Consider the following 13,835-nt stretch of genomic DNA (forward strand, 5'->3'; position numbering starts at 1 on the left):
AGTCCACAGATATGCCTCTGTACATCATCAATGTACTGCTATAATTGTGACGCACATTTGTAAATGACCATATTTTATATAAAGCTTTTGAATGACAAGCTGTGCTCACCTAATTAACCCAGTAACTAAGTAAGTAATGGCCATACTTCATGTTACTTAATGATCGAGCGAAGGGCAGCAGCGTCCTGCTTAAAATACCACCAGACCCTAACTGCGGTTGCCAACCCACCTGCCAAGCCTGCAAAATGCCCTTTATTAGGGAAACTTAAATTCAGTAGTGGACAGTTAACAGTTGACGCTGCTGCCCATCCCTCGACTATTAAGTTCCTTTAGTTGCCTCTTACGACACCCATGGAAGGGGAAGGTGTGGCCCATTCTATCCATGACTCATACGGCCACCTACGCCGTACATATAATCAATTTGAGTTTATTTTTTTAATTTGGAGTCCTTTAAAAATATACGTGAATTCATCTGCATAGAAAGTAATATGCAATTTTTTTTCTAGTATAGTCAATAAGGAGAAAATTGAATGAAGTAATGAGATTTTATTCTTCGAATCAGAATACTTTGTTGTAACGAACTGATCACAAATATTTGTTCTATAGAAAAAGGTCAAGCAAACATCAGTTTCAAGCTATAGCTGATTGTATTGGATTGTAAATATTGTTGTAAACAATAAATTGCAGTAAGTGAGTAGGTATTATATATATCAAGTGGAAAGTTCCAGATTTCAATTTGAGATCCGTAAGAAAATTGCGTACCTAATAATATTATGTTCATACACAATTTTACATTGACATGAGAGGTCTTAATAAGAGAAATAGAAACGAATAGAACAATTTTTATATTTCTTGATCATTGCATGTGGATACAATTTATTTATGGTTTATACTAACATGTGCGTATTTCCCATCTTCTCTTCCACCATAATCCAAATCCAATATACGAGCAATGGCGGAAAGGGATTGTTAGTAATAGGGTCTAATGAACCCATTGCTAGTAGTATACCCTATCAGGTCGACCTCCACGCGGTTCCCCCTGGAAACCATCGTGGTTAATTCTAGGGGAATTCGTCGCGATGGGCTAATTGACCTGTTTTCATTCTCATCTATCATCACTCACTGGTGCCTCGCCAGTGTATACCGATAGCACAGATGGGGTTACCATCCCATTATCACCCATTAAAAAATATATATAATATATATATATATATATATATATATATATATATATATATATATATATATATATATATATATATATATATGCTACATAAGTACTGAACATAAGTCTACTCCATAAGGGGTGTTTTGCCAGTAGTTGCAACCCTTGGCAGGGGGGTTGGCAACGCAATTAGGTTTTCAGAGATATCTTAAGAAGAACTCTGCTACCCATTTCTCGACCATATGTTCCATTAGTCGCCTTTTAAGACACCTACGGGAAAGGATGGAGTGACCTATTCCGTGCCGGGACACATACGTCAATATACGAATTGACACAATCATAAAACATCACATGTCGGCTACAAGTAAATAAAATATATATTTTATGCAATTTAGTCCATTTCTTAGAACAATATGTTTTTAATTAATTGTGGCTCCAATAATGTCAGTATTCCATGAATTTATTCAAACAAAAACCCAAGGGGCCAACAGAAATAAAATCTGCGAAGTGAACAAATTGCATCTATAAAAAATCACGTACTTTGCCGTTATTTAATAAATAAAGCATCCAAGTTCATTGAACTTATAACATATGTATATAACGTAAGTATGTGTACATAAGTTCAATAAACTACCGCGTTTATTTATCGATAAACATAGGTAACGTCAAAACATAAAAAATAGGATATCAGCAATTTGTTTGTTTCATTTTTTGTGAGAATTTTGGTAAGCAGGGAGTAGATACTTTATCTTTCGGGAGCAAATATTATCTTTGTGTTAAATTATATTTTGTAGTTTTTATACGAAATTTTAATTTATATTTTGCAGAGTCTTATTTTATCATCATAGTATATTTTATCATTAAATTTACTTAATTATTATATATTTGATTAATTAATAGTTCATGTCTGGAACGGCTAGGCTGTTTTTCATGTGTGATAGTTTTATGGTATAAATTTCATTTAATGTAAAGTATATATAATGTTTACTAATTATTATGTTTTCCACGTGTCAAAATTGAAATGTTATGTCTAAATGTTAATCATGTTGTGTACCCATGTTTTTGAACTGTAACCTAGTATAAAAACCATAATTACCTATATATAAACCTAACATGGTTATAATTTATTGTGTGCCTCATTAAAATAAATAAATATATAATGATATTGAATATATAAGGTTCATTGCACACGTCCATGTAGCCTAACTTCAAGTTGCAACTGATAATCAGTGCTTTGCTTTTAAACAAAACTATCCCTTTAACTGTAGCCTATTTGGATCACTGCGACACACATGGCTAAAACATATTTTTGTTTTATTTTTTCTTTTGTTTTATTTTTAATAATTATGTAAATAATTTGATTGTATGAATTCAGTTGTTACTCGTAATTTACGTATGTCATAAATGGTTTTAAATGATAAATGTTGATGATAAATGATAAAGTGTTTATCTATCTACCTATCTATATATGTTATTTGCATCACCCTAACGGGGTTCATGTCAATAAATTAATGTATTAACATAACCTCATGATGCATTAATAAACAATTAAACAATACAGGTAATGTAATTTGAAATTATAAGAAAAACAAAGAAAACTATTGAAAAAAGTCACAATGTCGATATAAAACGCTATCATTAGATTTTTGAAAACATTGTTTTCCTGGCCAGGAAACAAACTCTAAAAAAAAATTAAAAATTGTTATATCTAAAAAAAACACATTCCGTATTACATCAGTCAATGTTTTTACTTGAATAGTATGTGAATTGTATAAGTGGCTCAATTTTAATAAAATATGTAGCACGTAGTACTATTTTTTTTATATTAGTCGCAGGTACTGTTATTTATTTATTCAAGTCAACCAGAGACTATCTCTGTACAAATGAAATTCTATCAGTAAAACGGGACTCTACGGCAGCTTTTATATGTCCGGCGCCGGCATATTCGATTACCGGTTAGGAATATACTTTTTTTTTTATTAGAATGTAATACATATTTATTTTTTTAAACGTAATGATTTTTTTTTTAAATTTACGATTACACTTCTCGTAATATTATTGGGTATTTTTAACAATCTAGCCATCGGCACAGTACAAAAATTATTTTGCAAAAAACCGGCTACATTTGTTTTTGGAATTGTAATTTTATTTATTTTCATTTAGATAGAATAGCAGATCAGATAATTATAAGACATTGATCAAAGACAATATAATAAGTAAAAAAAGTACTATGTATTTTATAAGGTACATGGACTTAGTGTAAAAATAGATGGATTCATTACAACATAAGAATAATGCGAGTGGCATCCTTATTTCAGAACTCTATTTTTAGTACGCATCATATAAATTGGTTGGCAATTTCTAAAGGACATAACTTTATCTTGCAGTTCCATTCAATTTGGTCCATATTCTAGCGGGCGTAAGGGAAGCCCGGTACACGTGACAGTTGACAGGCAACGAACTTGACATTGACTTCCTGTAGTGTTGTTAAACAATCGTTGGAAATCGAATATTAATCGATTGTTAAATCTAACTCACTAATGTGCCCATAATCTATTAAGTAATTTGTAATGAGTTGTAATCGAATTAACAATTAACCCTTATATTAGTAACATTAATTATATAATGTTAAAGTGAATTTTATTTAAGTTCTAGACGCCATAATGAATTTGAAAATGAGTTTGCTTGTTACCTCTTAGCACCTTAACAGATCAACTAATTGTCATAAAATTTATAGTGGAGAAGGACATTAGGTTATTTTTGTGTCCCATTTAATGATTAAATTTTAATCAATATATTCCAGTTACGCGGACAAAACTTAATAGTCGTGGATAAAACCTAATTAGAAGTCGTTGTAATTTTTTTTTTAAACACTTTTATTTAAACGATATTATGAATAATACGATGTAATATATTATTAACAATTAATCGATAATATTGCTTTTTAATAATCGTTAATCGATTATAAATTTAATCATTCACTTATTAAATCTTCATTATTTATCTACCGAGCGATATTTATATTATTGCGGATAAACCAAACGATTATTTGTTAATTGAAAACTGGTCAACACTAACTTCCTGAACCTGACAATGACATCTATTGTCGTCATCATTCCACTAGAAATAGGAGTTCGAAGCCACGTTGTCTGTGTAATATCCAATATAGTTTGACCCTATTATGCGTATATTTATTACGGCACTGTGTATCAAATTATACTGGTTATTGATCACCCACTAACCACGTGCTCTGACCATTGTGCAGATAAAGTGACCTTATTCGATTTTAGAGCTTATCTCCTTGTGATAAGTGTTATGTAGAGCGCTGTTTTGTTTTGGTATACTATTTTAGTTGCCTAATGAAATGTAATGAAAGTATTTATAGATAATAATCAATTTACCTAACTTTACTGTAACAGACAATCGGGAATTTATTTTATAATTTTTTTCTTGTATATGTATATATAGTATTTTTCTTGTATATGTATATGTATATGTATATATAGTATTTTTATTATACTTCAATATGGAATTAATTAATTTTACTATAAATAAATTTTAAAATAATAAATTTTATAAAAATGTTAAATAATTAACTCATTAAAATTTAAATAAAGTACTTTTTACGCGACAATATAATTTTATGAAGCGTTTTATAATTTGGTCCTACTAACTGAATTTTGTGCTTAAAATTGATATAAAGTTAATAAATTTATATATATTATGAGTACCTACATATATTATATAATCTGCTATTTATGTCAAGATTTTTATCAAGAAAACAATTATAAGTAGATGTGCCTAAATAATACTACAAATATTTTTATGGAATACAAATATGCATTACTTAGTTATGACTTTAGATATAAAAAAAAATTGTTTATTTCCGCTTTATCATAGCAATGGAAAGGAAAAAATTACTTTGATTAAAAATATTAAAACATGGCAGCGGTGGGATTCGAACCCACGCCCCCGAAGAGACTGGTGCCTTAAACCAGCGCCTTAGACCGCTCGGCCACGCTACCGAATAAACAGAGTTTTGAAATTATCGTTCTCTTTTCGTGTCTATTGCGCGAATAATTATTTTTATCTAAATTGATTTTTGTTTTATTATTGTAATGTTTAAAGTTCAAGATAACGCGCATTTAAGTAGAAACGCAGGAATGTTCTGTTTACTTACATATATGACTATTATTAGATTTGTCCTTGACTACAGGCAGCGTGGCAGCGTGTACCAGTCGCTCAAAAGACGTCTTTCTGTAGTACTTTAAGGATAATTCTAAATAAAATAAATAAACAATTAGGTCTTAATAAATAAATAATGGCAGACATATTGACTTCTAATATTATTATAATATTTCTTAGTTGAAAATCATAGACGTTTAATGTCTAGACAGAGTTTTTCCTACAAATGCTTTGACGACAACGGCCTTAAGTTTTAAAACATGGTGTTTTTTCATATTAGACATTTTGAAAAAAAAAATGTATGCAATATCTAGAAATAAAAAAAAAAAACAGATAAGTAACTAGAACTAGAACAAAGCTGTAACTCGGATGATACGGCTCTTTACGAGTTACTTTTACTGCCGTCCTTTATAATAAAAAATCCATTTGATTCTATTGTTGAATATTCTATTGGTTTACTCTCATAAAAGTATAGTACATGATGCATAAGTAACTTAGATGTACAGTAGTAACACATCTAGAAATTACATTTGTATTTACATTGTAACTATCCCTGACTCAGGGTTGTCGAAAATAGACGTTGCAATTTACAGAGGCGTTAGGCGCCCTCTAGACGAGACTAGATTCCTAATTAAAAGAAAAAAAAAACAAAATCAATTCACTATTAGAGACTAGATACCTAATTAAAAGAAAAAAAAAACAATTCACTATTAGAGACTAGATTCCTAATTAAAAGAAAAAACAAAATTAATTCACTACTAGAGACTGGATACTTAATTAAAAGAAAAAAAAAACAAAATATATTCACTATTAGAGACTAGATACCTAATTAAAAGAAAAAAAAACAAAATCAATTCACTACTAGAGACTAGATCCCTAATTAAAAGAAAAAAAAACAAAATTAATTCACTACTAGAGACTAGATACCTTATTAAAAGAAAAAAAAAACAAAATTAATTCACTACTAGAGACTAGATACCTAATTAAAAGAAAAAAAAACAAAATTAATTCACTACTAGAGACTAGATACCTAATTAAAAGAAAAAAAAAAAAACAAAATTAATTCACTATTAGAGACTAGATTCCTAATTAAAAGAAAAAAACAAAATCGATTCACTACTAGAGACTAGATACCTAATTAAAAGAAAAAAAAAACAAAATTAATTCACTACTAGAGACTAGATTCCTAATTAAAAGAAAAAAACAAAATCAATTCACTACTAGAGACTAGATACCTAATTAAAAGAAAAAAAAAACAAAATCACTTCACTACAAGTTAATGAATGATAATTTATTTATTTGATCAACTGGATGAACTTTTCAGTTTCCAAATACGGTCACCTATGAAAGCATTAGTACAATAACATATATTTTATAACTATAATTAACAGAAATAACATAAATAAGATAAAAAAAAATAACAATAATAGAAATAACATTTATATTTTAAATATCTGAAGATAAACACTATGTGGTCATAACCCCGTCTGCGTTATCGCTATACGCTGGCGGGGCTGACGATAGGTGAGGGTAAAAAACAGGTCAGTTAACCTACTCTGGTAAATTCAACAAAGAATTAAAAATGGGACCTCAGTACTAAAGCATGTTATAAAATAAATAACTAATTAAATGACAAAAATCTATGGACTTGAACATTGTTTTTCCGTTTTTATACGACTTAAAATGGCAAACAAGCTGACGGTTCACCCGATGGAAGGTGGCAACCGTCGCTCATAGACATGAGCAGTACCATGGACATAACAGAGTATACTGTTTCGCCCATGATACCCATGCGTTGCCATTCCTGAGGACTCAGGTGTTATTCCTTCGTACCCAGTAAATTCACGCCATATCCCACCCTTCAAATCGACACACAGCCATGCAAACACAACTGCTTTACGATTTACGATTGAAACACGAATGGGATAGAGGTACTCAAGCATTCGACTTTTGTACAAAGTCTCCCTCTGGTAAATTATGGTATTAATGTGAAGTGTATTCTATTTGTAATTATTGTAATTTTTTTCTGTTCTATTCTATTCTTAATGACTATTAATTAATTTAAAACTATATTATTTTATGTAATAATTATTATAATTATACAATGACGTGACATAAGAGTCTGTAACAAATGTATATGAATAAACATGTTTTGATTGATTAAAAGATAGATAGATAAATAACTTATTTACAATCTTTCAGGAAAGAACAAAGTGCCTCCTTACATGTCTTGTTTTATTATACAACCTCTTATTGTATATATGCATTTTAAGTCATAGAGATAGCGACAAAACAAATAGCATTACAGGGGGACTGATTCCACAACCAAGTTTTTTTTTTATATAACTTAGAATGGCAAACAAGCTGACAGCCCACCTGATGGAAAGTGGTAACCGTCGCCTATCGGCTCTTGTTTGCCATTCTAAGTTGTATAAAATATAAAATATAAATATATATATATATATATATATATATATATATATATCTGTGTAATATTATATGTACATATACATCATCAAAAATATTAAGCTACTTCTAATGAAGATGAAGGAAAACAACAATAGTGATAAATCAGTTGACGAAGATTTGACTAGAAAATTGGCGTATCTCTGAACTTTGTCACACTGTATTTTCAACTTTCCGTTGTTGTTTTATGATTCCAAATAAAGAGTCCGGGGTTCGATGTAGTAATTTTATGAAAGACCAAGAACCAATGACATATATAGAGATAGATCACGCAGGAACGTCTATATGAAAATTAAGCCTGTCACAACTAAATTACTTGCCGCAATGTTGCAAAAGCTGATTATTGATATCAAATCTCTTTCGCATCCTAAAATGTAAATGTAAATGATGTTTTTGTAAGTTCCCTATAATCGTTTCAATATTCTAGTTACTTAAGTTTCAATCAACTGATTTTTTTTATTTACGTGATTGAGTAACAAACATCCAAACATACACACTTTTAAATTTATAATAGTAACTGTACTTCTTTAGTAAATTACTGAAATTGTTCAGAATTATTTATAGAAATATAATATAAAAGCATATATACGGTCGAATTGAAAACCTCTTTTTCTGAAGTCGGTTAACAATCTAACAAGTGAAATATATATGTAAGTTATTCCTTTTTAAAAGGCCGGCAGCGCACCTGCAATGCCGTAGGTGTTGTGGGTGACCATGGGCGGCGGTAGTCACTTACCATCAGGTGAGCCGCATGCTCGTTTGCCCCCTGTGTTGTAAAAAAAAAAAAAGTTGATAGAGCAGGATTGAATAACAAATAAGTATAAATACATACGTGTAAACTAATACTCAAATTTTTACATTTATAACATGAGTAGGATTTTAGGCCCAAAAATTAATATTGCATGCCATTGCGACATCTACTTATATCGATATCTATGTCAAGAAGCTAATATATCTTTGGGATCATGTTGTTTCACACAGAGAAAAACGTAATTTATTATTTAACATCTGCGTCCGCAAATGACACCAGTTACACTGTAATTTTGTGCAAAAGTATATTTTTAACCGACTTTAAAAGGAGGGTATCAGTTCGATTGTATTTTTTGTGTGTATAAATAGGTGTTTTTGTGATTTATTAATCACTATAGTTTAATATTGTCAACTATACTATACTATGTGATGCGAATAGCAAACAAGTTGACGGTTTATCAACTAGAAGATAGTCACTGTTGCTTATAGATATGAACAGTATCACGGAGATTACACTATAACACCCACAGTACCCCATAGTGAAAAGCTTTATGCAAAAGTTGATTTCTTGGGTAATTCTGTTCCACTCGTGTTTTTTTTTTTGTGTGACTGTATTTCGATTAAAACAGTAGGATTATTAATTTTAAAGGTATTTTACTGATAGTTGCCATGCTTGGCATGCGGTTTGGCAACCGCAGATAGGCTTTGGTGATGTTTTAAGAGGTACCATTAAATTCTCTTAGTCGCCTTTTATGAAACCTAAACCACCCTATCACCACCCCTTGGTGGTCCATTCTATGCCGGGACCACACGGCACAACATTAGGATCTTACAGTAAAATTACAAACAACGGAGGCATAATGTCTTATCTTTTAGGAATAGGAATGTATAAGGGTTTGTGGTGTAATATGGGCGTCACAGTATATTTTGAAAAATTAATGCTATTCATAGGCGTCATGGCATATTAAATCAAGTATCATAATCAGCTTGCTTGTCATTTTATGTTGTATGAAAAAAAAAACAGTGAATTAGCTCAATGACAAATACGTATTGTTTTAGGAAGAATTATTGACCCCTTGGGTGTCGTGGACGTGTTGTTAACCCTCAAAGTTAATTCAGTTCGCAAACATCAGTCAATCACGACCCTCGATTTTTATTGAACCATTCAGTTTAAAATGATTTAAATAAAAATATACCTTATAAAGCTTTAATGTGATGTCAACGTTTATATATACATTTAATATATACGCTTATATAAATTAATAGAGAAGTAGAATTAAAAAACCATATGTCTAAGGATAATACCTGTTGTAAATTTTCTTTCTTTTGCAAGATATGCATAACTTAATAATTTCATTAAAAATAATATAATAATCATAATAAACTTTGTATAAATCTATGCAACCAATTAATTTAATTTGAAAGTTTATACTGTAAAATATTTATGTCGTCTATGATACCTATCATGGTCATTATTTTAGATAGAGATATATATATATATATATATATATATATATATATATATATATATATATATATATATATATATATATATTCCCGCTTTGTGAACTCTTAACTCCTTTACCTCCTTAGCAATAAAAAAAAAATATATATATAGGCATAGTAGTTAATTAAAATCCAAGCAAATTAAAAATAAAAGTAATACTAAATTGAGAGGCAACATTCTGTTCATTCGACCATAAATATTATACTTTTAAATATATATGAATTTAATATTAAAAGGCTCAAATCCACGAAATGTTTCCTGAAAACTTTATTAAGTATAAACACGTGTTGAGGTTTCGACGTAGGATTTACGTATTCTAAAGAAGAGCAAAATAATATTTACATTAGAAGAATTAAAATAAATTTGTATGAAATAATAAAGTATTTACACATTATAATAAATTAGTATAGAGCACAGTAAAGGTCATCGCTACTTTACTGAAGAGTCAGCACTGGCCGTACATTGATAAAACTATAAAATAATTCTATATATTCACTTATCAGTAACAACATAATAAAATAAATGAATATTCATAGTGTTGTACTACTATTTTTAATATGTCTCTATCTAAAATAATGACGTTGATAGGTATCATAAACGATATATATATTCTTTATTGCACTAAAACATACAGTAGCAACAATAAGTTAATAATAATAGTAGCAAAGGCGAACTTATCTCTAAAAGAGATTTCTTCCAGTCAACCTAACGCAGTGGCATAGGAAGTAGTGGATGGGCAGTAGTAGTGCAAGACAGAAATTAAAATAAATATTATATTATATTTAAGTATATATTAATAGTATATTTAAATAATATTAGAAGAAATAGTTCACAATTCAAATATAAAAAATATATTTGGTCTGGGAAATGTTTAATTTAATTATTTGCAACACTGCAAATATGGCTCTTTTATTTTTAATAGAAAAAATAGGCGTCAAATGAAGTCAGTCAAATGTCAATTTAGCTTATTAAAATTTTATACTTTTTTGACACTCGATGCTGTATCTATATAACCTCAGATATTAATACATAATTTGTTATTATAACCTTTATTATTATTAATTATATGGTGATAATATTTGAAAAAATTAAGCCCTTTATAAGCAAGGCCATTTTTCATTCACTACTAAAGAAATAATTATTGATTTTCGTAATTTAAAATTTGAAGATGTAATTTCGAAACTGGTCACTTGTATAAAATATAAAAATGAAAATTATAAAGACAGTGGAAAAAAAATTACTTGTAATTTTTTTGACGAATATTACACAGCTGATTATCAAGTTCCATCAAGAATTATAAATAAATATTCATAAAGAAATATTCATCATATTTCACTACAACGACTACGCAGCGACGCAGCTGCTTAGCGGTACAATTTAAACAACTTCGTACAATGTCTCCTTTTAGTAGAAATGTTTAGGTATATTATTTATGACTACAGTATTAGGTTCTTAAAAATGGGCTTTTTTTTTGATGGGTGAAAATGAAATGGTAACCCCGCCTGCGATAACGGGATTCGCTGGCGGAGTACCAGTGAAGGGTGATAGATGAGAATGAAAACAGGTCAGTTAGCCCATCATGATGAATTCATCAGTAATTAACCATGATAGTTTCCAGGGGGAACCACGAGGCGGTCAACCTGGTTAGGTATATTGCTAGCAATGTGATTCTCAGTCTCTATTACTAACAATTCTTTTACCCCCTAAAAAAATGGGGTAAAGAGGCAACGAGTAAAGCCCCAGGTATTGCAGGCGTTCATAGACTACCGCATACCATCAGTTAGGCAGTATGCTTGTTGGTCACTTCAGTGCTATAAAAAATATATGAAGTAGATATCTCTTTTTTTTATGTAACTTAGAATGGCAAACAAACTGACGGCCCACCTGATGGAAAGTAGTAACCGTCACCTGTAGACATGAGCAGTACCACGGACGTAACAGAGTATACTATATCGCCCATGATATCCCCCATGCTTTGCCATTCCTGAGAACCCAGGTGTAACTTCTCTGTGCCTTAAAATTTTATTTCCATGTTCCATCCTTCAAATCGAAACACAGCCATGCAAACACAACTGCTTCACGGTAGAAACACAAATGGGATAGATGTACCTAAGCAAATGACTTTTGTACAAAGTCTCCCTCTGGTGTTTTGTCATTAAAACTTATATTTGTAAATAAAGAAAAATGTATATTTTATGCACTGCTATTTAGTCCTGGACTATACTCACTATTATGTATATTGTATAATTTTATATACTTACATATATGTATACGTATATATATATCTCTTTGTATTAGGGTTGTGACGTGTATGAATAACTTGATTGATAGCACCAATAAAAGGTTGATTAATAATTTTGAGGTAGGCATTGTTTTGACACCGGAGTTTTTGTTTGGAGTGATTTGTTGTGTGTATTTGAAATTTCGCTGAAACTTTCTGTACAAAATAGCATAGTCATAAATAAAACAATAATGCTTTGTCAGTACAATAGAAAATAATATAAATTTATAGATAATATATGTACGAGTATGTATTGAGTCCGGCTGACTCGAACACCTACTGGTATCACTCGAGTAGTCAATATACAAAACTCGAATAAAAGTTTCGACTATTCGTATCTTCATATTTCATATTTTTTGTTTTCGTTTTAGCATTTTATTAATATTTTCCATAATTACAAAAGGAACATTCATTATCATCTAAAAAGTAAACTTCAGAAATGAAAAAGTTTTCTAGTCTGGTAAAGTACTCGAATATCCACACAAATATCCGATCTTTATAAATGAGCATCTATATTCTTGAATACCGAAAAAGACCGACTCGAAACATCACTAAATGTAATGTAAAATGAAACTCTATAGTCACATTAACTCTATCGTTTCATATGTCGTTCGTTATGCTGATGTGACAACCCGATGCAATTTTATTGAACGTATTCTACGAACTGGGGGTTTTGTGGATAGAGATGCGCTCTAGGTACTATTTGTACGGTTTTTGCAGGACTACATTTTTTTTTATAATAGTATGGCAAATACAGGTATAATATTCCAGACATTTTTTTTTTCCTATGATATCATCATCATCATATCAGCTTTTAACTGTTCACTGCTGAACATAAGCCTCCACTTTTGGGGGGAAAGGGATTGTTAGTAATGGGGTCTAATAGCCCCATTACTGGCAATATACCCTCTCAGGTTGACCTCCACGCGGTTCCCCCTGGAAACCATCATGTTTAATTCTTGTCGAATTCATCATGGTGGGCCAACTAACCTGCATTTATTCTCACCTATCATCTTCTTCATCTAGTGCCTCGTCGGTGTATACCAATAGCGCGGGGTTACCAATCCATTTTAAAAGGGACGCTGCTGCCTATCTCTTGCCTCGTCTTTTACGGCACCCACGGGAAAGGAAGGGCTGGCCTATTCTATACCGGGACCACATGGGAGTTTTATGATATAGTCAACATTTTTAAGTTCGTGTGATGATTGTATCTATGGAAATAAGATGCATAGTTCACTGCTCCTTCTCATTCTCAGGATGTCATAAAGACCATTAAATGTAACCAATTTGAGGGAAACTACAAAAGCTGTCTGCATGAATAATGCCTTACTTCTATTTCTGCCTTTAAAAAATCGTTGCGTGGTTGTTGGTGGTGTGGTCCCGCCATACAATGGATCACCCCCTCCAATTCCGTGGATGTCCTAAGAGGCGACTAAGGGAACTTACTGGTTCAGGGTCGGACAGAAGTGTCCGTCTTTAAA

At 30.7% G+C, this 13,835-nt stretch overlaps 1 non-coding gene across 1 annotated transcript; it reads right to left on the minus strand.

Annotated features, from left to right (window-relative positions):
• Positions 1–5,108: 5,108 nt before the first annotated feature.
• On the minus strand, positions 5,109–5,190 carry Trnal-aag (transfer RNA leucine (anticodon AAG)). The gene has a single exon. It is a non-coding gene; the product is annotated as a tRNA-Leu (tRNA).
• Between the last annotated feature and the right edge of the window lie 8,645 nt (positions 5,191–13,835).

Source organism: Galleria mellonella, unplaced genomic scaffold (assembly GCF_026898425.1).
Source record: "Galleria mellonella isolate WM207_F2 unplaced genomic scaffold, CSIRO_AGI_GalMel_v1 utg184, whole genome shotgun sequence".
NCBI lineage: Eukaryota > Metazoa > Arthropoda > Insecta > Lepidoptera > Pyralidae > Galleria > Galleria mellonella.